The sequence below is a fragment of the Macaca mulatta genome, chromosome 19, assembly GCF_049350105.2.
Source record: "Macaca mulatta isolate MMU2019108-1 chromosome 19, T2T-MMU8v2.0, whole genome shotgun sequence".
NCBI lineage: Eukaryota > Metazoa > Chordata > Mammalia > Primates > Cercopithecidae > Macaca > Macaca mulatta.
Genome location: NC_133424.1, coordinates 53077021 through 53089977, shown reverse-complemented (window position 1 = coordinate 53089977; position 12957 = coordinate 53077021). Strand labels below are relative to the sequence as shown.

General features: G+C 48.5%; 2 protein-coding genes and 1 long non-coding RNA gene across 15 annotated transcripts in view; 1 reads left to right on the top strand and 2 right to left on the bottom strand.

The window, feature by feature from the left end:
- Positions 1-12957, bottom strand: part of LOC144337526 (uncharacterized) — a 211581-nt gene that overhangs the window by 160308 nt on the left and 38316 nt on the right. The window lies entirely within an intron of this gene.
- The window catches only part of GRIK5 (glutamate ionotropic receptor kainate type subunit 5), a 79093-nt gene that overhangs the window by 32368 nt on the left and 33768 nt on the right, over positions 1-12957 (top strand). The window lies entirely within an intron of this gene.
- LOC144337544 (uncharacterized) lies at positions 7089-12741 on the bottom strand. Its single transcript, XR_013410750.1, has 3 exons — positions 12621-12741; positions 11143-11500; positions 7089-9849 (listed from the first exon to the last, which is right to left on the bottom strand). It is a non-coding gene; the product is annotated as an uncharacterized LOC144337544 (long non-coding RNA).

Sequence of the window (12957 nt, the reverse complement as noted above, 5' to 3'; positions counted from 1 at the left end):
GTGAATTTTAAAGCCTGAAGCCCAAAGAGGCCCCTGGTGAGACAGGAGATGAGTAGCCCCAGAGCTGACAGCTCTATGCCCACCTGAGGGTGTAGGCTTTCTCGTGACCTGTTTCCACAGCCTGATCTTTAGTCACGTAGGCTCAGAAATATTCTTTCATCTGGTATCCCAGAAATAAGCAGGCTCCAAGGGAGTAGCCCTGCACCTGAAGTCACTCTGAACTGGATGCCCTTTTTTCACCAACACAGAAGTCTGGAACAGTCCTTATTTACAGCTGTCTGACCTTTGTGTCTCAGGGCCTACTCAGTAGTGTGGGGTGAGAGGATTTGGGGCCTGCGGCCAGCAAAGTGTGGCAGCCAGGAGTGTTTCTGGTTGGCTGTTTGAATCTTAGCTCTGCTGTGCACTGGTTGTGTGGCTTTGGGCAAGTGCTTAACATTTCTTTAGGTTGTAGTTTGTTCTACTGTAAAATTGGGGAATTACAGTCCTTTAGCACATAGGGTTGTTCTGAAGAACAACATGCAATGAAGAACTTAGAACAGGGCTTGGTGCATAGTGGGTGCTGTATGCATGTGTCCTTTTTTTTTTTCCTTTGAGACTGGATCTCTCTCTGTCACCCAGGCTGGAGCACAGTAGTACAATCACAGCTCACTGAGGCCTCAACCTGCTGGGCTCAAGTGATCCTCCCACCTCAGCCTCCCGAGTTGCTGGGACTATAGGCATATGCCACCATGCCCAGCTAATTTTTGTGGTTTTTGTAGAGATGGGGTCTGGCCCTGTTGCCTAGGCTGGTCTTGAACTCCTGGGCTTAAGCAATCCTCCCACCTCAGCCTTCCAAAGTGCTGGGATTATACTATTTTTATTATTGTTATTATTCATACTGGCATAGCCAGCACATACATAGATTTGTGTGTTCATCCATTTTCCATTCAGCCAGTATTTGTTGGGTGTCTACTGTATACCAAGCCCTGTGCTATACCCCGGGGATACCATGGTGAACAAGCCCGATGTGCTCTTATTGAGTGGGCTAAAGGGTGTGGGCCTCAGCAGAAAGCCCATGGGATGCCCTTGAAGAGTTTTTGGGTTTTGTTGTTGTTGTTGTTTGTTTGTTTGTTTTGTTTGTTTTTCTGAGACGGACTCTTGCTCTGCTGCCCAGGCAGGCTGGGGTGCCGTGGGGTAATCTTGGCTCACTGCAACCTCTGCCTCCTGCGTTCAAATGATTCTCCTGCCTCAGCCTCCTGAGTAGCTGGGACTACAGGCGCATGCCACCACACCTGGCTAATTTTTGTATTTTTAGTAGAGATGGGTTTCACCATGTTGGCCAGGCTGGTCTCAAACTCCTGAATTCAGGTGATCCACCTGCCTCAGCCTCCCAGAGTGCTGGGATTACAGGTGTGAGCCACCGTGCCCGGCCACCCTTGAAGGGTTTTGATCTGGCTCAAGTGAATTGGCCCTGGGGTTGGGGGAAGCAGTGGTAACAGGAAGACCAGTGAGGAGATGAGGAATGAGCTGGTGGGCCTCAGGCAGGAGGAAGTCAGAGCTAGAGACTAGGGGAAGGGCTAAAGAGCACCAGGGCTTGGTAACTGCATAGGGTGGGAGATGCAGGAGAGGACAGAAGGGAGAGTGTTCCTCCTGTGTCTGGCTTGGGCATCTGGGTGATGGCAGTGACATTTATGGGGAGAACACTGGAGGAGGAGCTGGAGCATGAAGGATAGGCGGGGCTTGGCCTTGCCCTGCTGTGCCGAGCTGCACAGGAATAGTCACCACCGTCATCACAACAGCAGCAGCTGTCATTTGTTGATTTCACACCATGTGCGAGGAACTTTTCAAGTGTTACTTAACATAATTCTCATAACAGTCCTTCATGGCCTGAGGATCACTGCCCAGTGTGAGACCTGGAGTCCCTAACACACAGGGCTGCAGCCAGGTGTGTCTGACTTAAGGCCCGTGCCCTTTCCAGCCCTCCAGCCAGGAACTTGGGAAGCCTGGAGTACATTGATGGAGTGGCATGCTGTGCCAGGGCCTTGTCCGAGCTTTCTGACTGTCTCCATCCTTGACTCCTCATGGCCACCCAATGAGGAAGGGACTGGTAGCCCCGTTTTCTCAAATGTACGATGAGACACCAGGGTTTCATGTCCAGGCCACATGGCTAGAGACTGGGAGAGCCAAGGTGGGCACCCCATCAGGGTGGCCCAGAGCTGGTGAGTGACTTCCAGATGGAAGACAGCCTGGGGCACCAGCATCCCGCCAGTCATCCCCGGGGCCAGGCACAGGGCTCCTTGGCCAGTCTTGAATTATGACCCATTTATTCCACCCAGTGGCCATGGCTGGCATTGGCCTTCTCCCTACCATCACTGCCATGGTGTGAATTCAGGTCCCACCCCTCTCATCAGCCTCCTTACTGGCCTCCTGGCTTCCAGTCTCTCCACTCTCCAGCTTGTTCTCCAGCAGAACCTTTCTACAGTGCGAGTCTGATCTGTCACTTGTATGCTTTCACGGAAGCCCCTGAGGCCATCAGGATAAAGCTTAGCCTTCAAGGACAGAGAAGATCTTAGGTCGGGGTCCCAGGAAGCTGACTCTGAGATGGAGACGTACAGGCAGGAGGTGTGATGGCGAGCCCCTGGAAACCTGCCCCATGCGGGAGGGAAGGAAGCAGGCTTGGGCAGAGGAATTGAGCTGTGCTGCAGTCACAACTGGGCCTTAGCCGCCCCACAGGCAGCTCTGGAGCTGGACTGGCCGTCAAGGACCTCCCCCTGTGGTAAGGGTGCCAGGCCTTTAAGCACCCACTGATACGTCACTGGACATGGGCTGCTTTTGGGGAGTCAGGACTTTGGGTGAAGGGACACTCTTCTACTGACAGAGCTGAGAGCCGTCAGCCACCTACACCCTGAGTAGCTGAGGCAATGAGTGCCCCACTCCTGAAACAGAGTCTGGGTAGCCACCATGGTGTCCACTGTAGCAATGCACTGGTTAGGAGCCAGAAGGAGCCAGCTTCAGGTCCCCAGTGCTCCCACATGATCCCTGGAAAGCCACTTATCTCTGAACCTCAGTCACTCCTCTTGGAAAGGGGCTAATGTTACCTCCCTCACTGAGGGTTTTTTTGTTTTTGTTTTTTTTGAGGCAGCGTCTCACTCTGTCACCCAGACTGGAGTGCAGTGGCGTGATCTCGGCTCACTGCAACCTCTGCCTCCGGGGTTCAAGCGATTTTCCTGCCTCAGCCTCCTAAGTAGCTGGGATTATAGGCACGCACCACAATGCTCGGCTATTTTTGTATTTTTAGTACAGATGGGGTTTCACCATGTTGGCCAGACTGGTCTTGAACTCCTGACCTCAAGTGATCTGTCCGCCTTGGCCTCCCAAAGTGCTAGGATTACAGGCATGAGCCACTGTACCCAGACAGTGAGTTTTGATGAGTTTAAATGAGAGCACATTTGCACGGAGCCTGGCACATGCCTGGCTCACTTGTGGTCACTACTGCTAGATATCTTTCTTGAGGCGGTCTGTATGTGAGTGTGGTTAGAAGCATGGGCTTTGGAGTTGGCTAACCCCGGGTTCAAATCTGGACTTACTCCTTACTGGCTTTGTGACCTGCAGGCAGGTGGCTGCCCCCTCTGAGCCTCAGTGTCCCCTCAAATGGGGAGTGGTGACCCCTAACTTGGAGGGGTATCACAGGGGACAGATGAGATCAACACAGGTCATAGATGCTGTCATGACCAAGACGATACCCACCCACCTCACCTGTGGCCTCCACACCCTGGGGATGGGAGCCTTGTCTACTTTGCTGTGTCCTCAGCTCAGGGCCTGGCACATGGCAGGTTTCCAGTAAGTTAGTGTTGAATGGGCAATTGACTGATTCTGTCAAGGAGTCTTTAGAAATGCTGTCCCCAGTTCTCTTCATCTGATAGAAGATGTACACACACGCCAGGCGTGGTGGCTCATGCCTGTAATCCCAGTACTTTGAGAGACTGAGGCATGTGGATCACTTGAGGTCAGGAGTTCGAGGCCAGCCTGGCCAACATGGTGACACCCCATCTCTACTAAAAATACAAAAATTAGCTGGGCGTGGTGGCGCATGCCTGTAATTCCAGCTACTCAGGAGGCTGAGGCAGGAGAATCGCTTGAATCTGGGAGGCAGAGGTTGCAAAGAGCCAAGATCACACCACTGCACTCCAACCTGGGCGAGAGAGTGAGACTCAGTCTCAAAAAAAAAGGAATTAAAAAGAGAAGATGCACACACACACACACACACGCACACACACACACACACACACTCAGCAGTTTTTCTTCAGCTGAGCACATAGTGGTGGATTTCAACTTTCCTGCTTACATTCCTTATCCAACCCTGTCTCCTCGGGGGTTGCATCGTCTTCTAGATTGCATTTTCAAATGACATGTAGTATTTGTCTTCCAATTCTAAAATGGTTACTCATTGTGAAAAACACACGTCCAGGCATGGTGGCTCACACCTGTAGTTCTAGTGCTTTGGGAAGCTGAGGCGGGAGGGTCACTTGAGGCCAGGAGTTTGAGACCAGCCTGGCAACATGGTGAAACCCTGTCTCTACAAAAAATTAGCCAGGCATAGTGGCACACACCTGTATTCCCAGCTACTTGGGAGGAGGCTTGAGATGAGAGGATTGCTTGAGCCCAGGAGTTCAAGGCTGCAGTGAGCTATGATTGTGCCACTGCATTCCAACCTGGGTAACAGAGCGAGACCTCATTTCTGAAACAAAACCAACCAAACAAACAAACAAACAAAAAACATAGGTTGGTACAGAGAAGGAAGATATTGCAGAATACTTGTTTTTATGCTTATTTGTTATTTGGAAATTTTACATATGTTGTGTTTCAGGTTATAAAACACTATTTATACTAATTATAATCCCATTTTGCACAAAAAATAGTGGGTATATATGCATCAAAAAATTATAAACAGGTCAGATGCAGTGGCTCATGCCTGTAATCCCAGCACTTTAGGAGGCCGAAGTGGGAGGAGCTTGAGCCCAGGAGTTCAAGACCAACCTTGGCAACATGGTGAAACCCTGTCTCTACAAAAATTGAAAAAAATTAGCCAAGTGTGGTGGCATGTGCCTGTAGTCCCAGCTACTCAGGAGGCTGAGGTGGGAGGGTTACTTGAGCCTGGGAGGTTGAGGCTGCAGTGAGCCATGATTGCACCACTGCACTCCAGCCTGGGCGACAGAGTGAGACCCTGTTTTAAAAAAATAGGCTGGGCACGGTGGCTCACGCCTGTAATCCCAGCCCTTTAGGAGGCCACGGCGGGCAGATCACCCAAGATCAGCCTGGCCAACATGGTGAAACCCCATCTCTACTACAAGTACAAAAAAATTAGCCAGGCATAGTGGTGTGCACCTGTAATCCCAGCTACTCAGGAGGCTGAGGCAGGAGAATCGCTTGAACCTGGGAGGTGGAGGTTACAGTGAGCCAAGCTTGTGCTGCATTCCAACCTGGGCAACAAGAGCGAGACTCTGTCTCAAAAATAAAAATAACTAACTAAATAAAGTCCATCTCACTAAAAAAATGTTACATTATACTGTGTTTCCGGTTATAAAACATATTTGTACTAAGTATAATCCCATTTTGCACAACAATAGCAAGTATTTATGCATTAAAAAAGCATTTTTGCATACCATCAAATTTTCATAAGCAATTATTTGAGAAGGAACTCCTTTATTTTCTGTTTATATATGTAATACCAAACGATAAAACATCAAATGGTACGAATAGCAGAAACACTGGATATACATGATGGTCTCACACCTCAGAGACCATATTCATCCAATTCATTTTCTACAAATTTATTAATACAGGTACATTTTTAAATTTCTTAATTTTTTTGAAACAGAGTCTTGTTCTGTTGCCCAGGCTGGAGTGCAGTGGCACGATCTTGGCTCACTGCAAACTCCACGTCCCAGGTTCAAGCAATTCTTCTGCCTCAGCCTCTTGAGTAGCTGGGATTACAGGCGCCCACCATCATGCCCGGCCAATTTTTTGTATTGTTTAGTAGAGACAGGGATTTCACCATGTTGGCCAGGCTGGTCTCGACTCCTGACCTCAGGTGATCTGCTCACCTTGGCCTCCCAAAGTGTTGGGATTGCATGCGTGAGCCACCATGCCTGGCCTAAATTTCTTAAATTTTTATTTTTGTAAAAATGATATCCTGCTATACTTACTGCTGTGTAGTTTGCTTTTTTTTACTTATGACTTGGCCATCTTCCCATGTTAGTACACACAGATCTGCCTCGTCTTTAAAAGCAGCTACCTTTAGGCCAGGCGCAGTGATTCACGCCTATAATCCCAGCACTTTGGGAGGCCGAGGAAGGCGGATCACCTGAGGTTGGGAGTTCAAGACTAGCCTGACCAACATGGAGAAACCCCGTCTCTACTGAAAATACAAAAAAAAAAATAAGCTGGATGTGGTGGCGCATGCCTGTAATCCCAGCTACTCGGGAAGCTGAGGCAGGAGAGTTGCTTGAACCTGGGAGGCAGAGGTTGCGGTGAGCCAAGATCGCGCCATTGCACTCCAGCCTGGGCAACAAGAGCGAAACTTCGTCTCAAACAAAAACAAAAACAAAAACAAACCAGCTACTGAAAAACAAAATCACTTACTGAATAACTATTGAGAGACTCTTCTGCGCCCACTCCATTTCGGCCACTAGGGGGCAGCAGTGTAATGAGCAGATGTGCTCCTTGTCCCCCCTCTTCCCGCCCCCCACCCGCACTGCTGATGTTCTAGTGGGGGAAACTGACAGGGGATATATTAATATCGTGTTAGGTGAAGCGAGGTAAGGAGATAAAAGTGTCTGGTGCGTGGATGCTGTTTTAGACAAGGTGGTTGGGTAGCGTTTGAGAACAGACCTAAAAGGGGTGGGGAATACAGTCCTGAGAAGACCCACCAGGGAGGGTTTCACGAGGGCAGAAGTTTGACTATTTTCCTCACTTCTGCATCCCCAGCGCCTAGAACCATCTGACACCCAGCTGGTGCACAGTAAATAATTGCTGAGTGAAAGGATGGATCTGGGGGAAGAGTGTTTTCCAAGTAGAGAGCCCATGTGTATAAAGACTTGAGGGGAAAAGTTGGTTAAGGGGAAAGAGTGAGGGGCAGAGAGATCTGAGAGCAGGGCCCACATCACAGGGCCTCACAGTCACTGCTAAGGAGTGTGGCTGTTATTTTTTATTATTTTTTAGTTTTTGAAACAGGGTCTTGCTCTGTCACCCAGGCTGGAGTGCGGTGGTGCAGTGCGGTGGTGCCATCTTGGCTCACTGCAACCTCAACCTCCCAGGCTCAAGCGATCCTCCCACCTCAGCTTTCCCAGTAGCTGGGATTACAGGCACGCTCTACCATGCCTGGCTAATTTTTGTATTTTTTGTAGAGGCATGGTTTTGCCACATTGGCCAGGCTGGTCTTGAACTCCTCGGCTCAAGCAAGCTACCTGCCTTGACCTCCCGAAGTGCTGAGGTTACAGGTGTGAGCCACCGTGCCTGGCCTTGGCTGTTATTTTTATTGTGCTGCAAAGCCATTGAAAAGTTTTCCATCCTGGCGAACACGGTGAAACCCTGTCTCTACTAAAAAGTACAAAAAAACTAGCCGGGCGAGGTGGCGGGCGCCTGTAGTCCCAGCTACTCGGGAGGCTGAGGCAGGAGAATGGCGTAAACCCGGGAGGCGGAGCTTACAGTGAGCTGAGATCCGGCCACTGCACTCCAGCCTGCGCAACAGAGCGAGACTCCGTCTCAAAAAAAAAAAAAAAAAAAAAAAAAAGAAAAGTTTTAAGCAAGGAATGTGCCATGATATTTTATTTTATTTATTTTATTTTGAGACAGAGTCTCACTCTGTAGCCCAGGCTGGAGTGTAGTGGCACGATCATGGCTCACTGCGACCTCCACCTCCTGGGTTCAAGCAATTCTTGTGCCTCAGCCACTCAAGTAGCTGGGATTACAGGCATACATCACCATGCCCGGCTAATTTTTATATGTTTAATAGAGACAGCGTTTTGCCTTGTTGGCCATGCTAGTCTTGAACTCCTTGCCTCAAATGATCCATCTGCCTTGGCCCCCCAAAGTGCTGGGATTACAGGCATTAGCCGCCTGATCAATTTTTTTCTCCTTTTTATCGAGGTGAAATTTATGTCACATAAAAATAACTACTTTAATGAGTGCAATTCAGTGGCATTTAGTACATTCACAGTGTTGTGCAATCACTACTGCCATCCAGCTCCAAAACATTTTCATAACCTCCCAGAAAACTCATACCCATTAAGCAGTCGCTCCCCATTCCCTCCCCGCTACCCCAACCCCTGGCAACCACCCATCTTTCTGTCTCCATGGGTTTACCTATTGCAAATATTTCACGTAAATTGAATCATCCAATGTGTGGGCTACATCCAATATATGGTCTTTCACCTGGCATGATATTTCCAACTTTTCAAAGTTCATCCACATCATGGCATATACCAGTACTGCATTCCCCGCACCTTTTTTTTTTTTTTTTTTTTGAGACAGACTCTTGCTCTCTCGCCCAGGCTGGAGTACAGTGGTATGATCTCGTCTCACTGCTGCAGCCTCCACCTCCTGAGTTCAAGCAATTTTCTCCTGCCTCAGCCTCCTGAGTAGCTGCGACTATGGGCGCACGCCACCACACCTGGCTAATTTTTGTATTTTTAGTAGAGACAGGGTTTCACCATGTTGGCCAGGATGGTCTCGACCTCCTGACCTCGTGATCCACCCACCTTGGCCTCCCAAAGTGCTGGGTTTACATGCGTGAGCCACTGTGCCTGACCTGCATTCCTTTTTACAGCTGAATAATATTCCATTGTATACAAGACCAGCGGTATCTAATTTTTAAATCATTTAAAAATGATTGCACTGGCTGCTGTCTCGAGGAACACCTTAGTGAGACAAGAGTAGAAACACAATGGTCCATTTAGGAAGCTGTTGGAGGGCATGGATGAGAGAAGATGTTGCCTTTGAGTGGCAGCTGTGTCAGGCATGCAGCCAGCTTGGATGTGCCTAAGAGGAAAAGAGGAATTGGGGTGACTGTGGGGTTTGGCCAGGGCACCTGGCGAACGGCGAGGCCGGTTTCCACTCTAAGGAGGACATGGGAGGAGCAGTTTGCTGGGGCCGAGAAACGAGAGTTTTCTCTGGGCACGGATCATTTGAGATGCCTGCTTAAAATTCAAGTGAGGATATAAGGATTCCATTGTGTGGCTCAGCATGAATTATTTACCATATCCCATATTGATGGCTATTTGGATGGCTTCCAGTTTTGCTAGCATAGCCAGTGTTACGATAAACTTGGCCTATGGATTTGTGGGAGTGTTCCGGAGGGATACATTCCAAGAAGTGAAAGTGCTGGGTCAAAGGGTATGAATTTTTTCTAAGTGTATACTGCCAAATAGCTGTTCCAAAAGACTTCACCAATTTATATTCCTATCAAAAGTGCATGAGAATGTGAAATTTCCCATACTCTTGCTAACAGTCAGTGTCATCAGTCTTTAAAATAAAAGCTTTGCCCATCTCGAAGGCCAAATATAATATTATTGTTTTAACCTAAACAGAATGTTACCTGGCCGCATACTAGTAATCCCATGTGGATGTACCATAATTTATTTAGCCATTTTTCATAACTAGTTGTTTCCAGGTGTTTTTATTGTTTGTGCTCTTATAAATAACCATTAACAAACATTTTTTCTATTTTTGAGATTGGGGTCTCACTCAGTTGCCCAGACTGGAGTGCCGTGGTGCCATCACAGCTCACTGCAGCCTCAACCTTCCCAGGCTCAGTGCTCCTTCCACCTCAGCCTCCTGAGTAGCTGGGATTACAGGTGTGCACCACCATGCCTGGCTAATGGTTTTGTATTTTGTTGCCCAGGCTGGTCTTGAGTTCCTGGGCTCAAGTGGTTAACCCATTTTGGCCTCCCAAAGTGCTAGGATTACAGGCATGGGTCGTTGCACCCGGCCAACAAGCATCTTTATGCACAAAAGCTTTGCCTGCATTGTAGCCTATTTTCTTAGGATTGGTTCTCTGGATAGAATAACCCGGGGGAAGAAGAAGACCCTTTTTGTGGCTTTTGTGATATTTTGTTGAATTATTTTCCAGAAAGACTACAACAGTTTCTATACAGGCTCCTCAGCATTGAGTGTTTTTATTGGCTTTTAGCTATTTAGACAACTCCCTGTCATTTTCATGGATGACATATCATTTTGATTTTTCCTGCTTTGACTGGTAGGCCACACAGTGGGGCTTATGTGGTCAAGTGATTGATGGAATCTGAACCCAGGTTAACTCAGAAGGGGCCTGATGGGGCCACGGTACCACTCTGTGTTTTCCCAGGTCCTGGTTGTATAACTGGAATAGACACACATGGTAGCTGGCAGAATCTGTCATTGGCGCACTGACCCATGGAGTCAGGGCCATTATGGTAGAAAAAGCCACGTGGAAGCTCCTGGAACTCCCTGTCTTTCCCAGAATAGTAATTCAAAAGCAATTCTCTAACCTTTGTGGAAATTGTGGAGATTGGTGTCACCATTAACAGCTTGGAAGAAGCAGGGGTAGTGATCCCATCCCCATTCAGCTGGTCCGTTTGGCCTGTACAGAAGGCAGATGGATTTTGGAAGAATGACTTTGGATTATTGTCAACGTGATCGGGGTGACTCCAATTGCAGTTCCTGTCCCAAATGAAGTTTCTCTACTGGAGCAAGTCAGCACAGCTGTTGGCAGCTGGTGTGAGTTACTAACCTGGCAGATGCTTTTTTCTTCATACCAGTTTCCAAGGGCTACCAGAAGGCAAGGGTTCACATCTTCACAGTCTTGCTCAGTGCAACATCAATTTTCCCACTTTCTGTCCTGATTTAGGCTGCAAAGAACTTGAACTCTGCAGTCCACATAGCCTCACACTGGTCCCCTACATTGACAACATTATGCTGATCAGATCTGATGAGCAGGAAGTAGTTGAGTAAGTACAGTTGGCATTAAACCTGGTGGATGGCAGTCTGGCAGGGTCCAGTCTGGCAGGGTCCAGAATGGATACAAAACAGCACCGATTGCCAGGCACAGTGGTTCACGCCTGTAATCCCAGCACTTTGGAAGGCTGAGGCAGGAGGACTGTTTGAGCTCAGGAGTTCAAGACCAGCCTGGGCAACATAGCAGGACCTTGTCTCTACTAAATATTAAAAAAAAAAAAATAGCTGAGCATGGTGCATGCCTATAGTCACAGCTACTTGGAAGGCTGAGGTGGGAGGATCACTTGAGCCTGGGAGTTCGAGACTACAGTGAGCTATGATCACGCTGCTGGATTCCAGCGTGGGCGACAGGGCGAGACCCTGTTTCGAAAACAAAAACAAAACCTGGGCTGGGCGCAGTGGCTCGCGCCTGTAATACCAGCACTTTGGGAGGCTGAGGTGGGTGGATCACCTGAGGTCAGGTGTTCAAGACCAGCCCGGCCAACACAGTGAAACCCCGTCTCTACTAAGAATACAAAAATCCCAGCTACTCAGGAAACTGAGGCACAAGAATCGCTTGAACCCAGGAAGCGGAGGTTGCAGTGAGCCGAGATCATGCCACTGCACTCCAGTCTGGGCGACAGCGAGACTCTGTCTCAAAACAAAAACAAAAACAAAACAAAACCCAGCCCCATTTACTTGAATAGAATCATATCAGTTATTTGAACAGACAGCATTTAGTATAAAGAATTGTTAACTAAATGTAAAATTGTTAACAGCTAACTTAAAGGGTAAAAAGAAAACTAAGAGGTCATGGCAGTAGCAACGGCAGAAAGCAGCTACCACCCTTAGTCCTTAAGGGACAAGGGGAAGAGTTTGAAAGATGAAAACTTAGAAGCTCAGAGGAGGGGCCCCACAGAGCTGAGACTTAGACTGCTGAGGAGGGGTGCTGTTGGGTTGATGCTGTGACATTTCGTGGACTTTTTGGATTTTGGTGACAACTTGTACCACATTGGGATGTGCTACTTCAATCCATTTACTTTCCATACACCCCATAAGGCTTTTCATTTGGAGTGAGGTCCAGAGCATCAGAGACTCTGCAGCCAGTCCAGGCTGCGTGCGAGCTGATCTGCCACCTGGGCCAGATGTAACCAGCAGATCCGGAGATTCACTCACAAAGTGTTGATGGCAAATAGGAATGCTGTATGGAGCCTTGAGCAGGCACCAGTGGCTAGCTCATTGTGCAGACCTCTAGGGGTTTTTTGTTTGCTTGTTTGTTTGTTTTAAGAAGAAGTCTTGCTCTTGTCCCCCAGGCTGGAGTGCAGTGGCACAATCTCGGCTCACTGAACCTCAGCCTCCCGAGTAGCTGGGATTACAGGCGTCTGCCACCGCACCTGGCTAATTTTTGTATTTTTAGTAGAGACGGGGTTTCACCATGTTGGCTAAGCTGGTCTCAAACGCCTATGCTCAGCTAATTCTTAAAAGCTTTTGTAGCAGCCAGGCACAGTGGCTCACACCTGTAATCCCAGCACTGTGGGAGGCTGAGGTGGGTGGATCACAAGGTCAGGAGATCGAGACCATCCTGGCCAACATGGTGAAATACCGTCTCTACTGAAAATACAAAAATTAGCTGGGCATGGTGGCACACACACGCCTGTAGTCCCAGCTACTCGGAAGACTGAGGCAGGAGAATCGTATGAACCTGGGAGGCGGAGATGCAGTGAGCCGCGATCATGCCACTGCACTCCAGCCTGGTGACAGAGCAAGACTCCGTCCCAAAAAAAAAAAAAAGTTTTTGTAGAGATGGGGTCTCACTGTGTTGCCCAAGCTAGTCTCGAATTCCTTCTTTGGCCTCTCAAAATGCTGAGATTATAGGCATGAGCCACTGCACCGACCTAGCCAGCTTTTTCTGGCCAGAGTGTAAATATTTTCAGCTTTAAGGCCTTATTGTCACAACTCCTTAGCTCTTCTGTTGTATGGAAAGTAGTCATGGACAATACAGTGGGC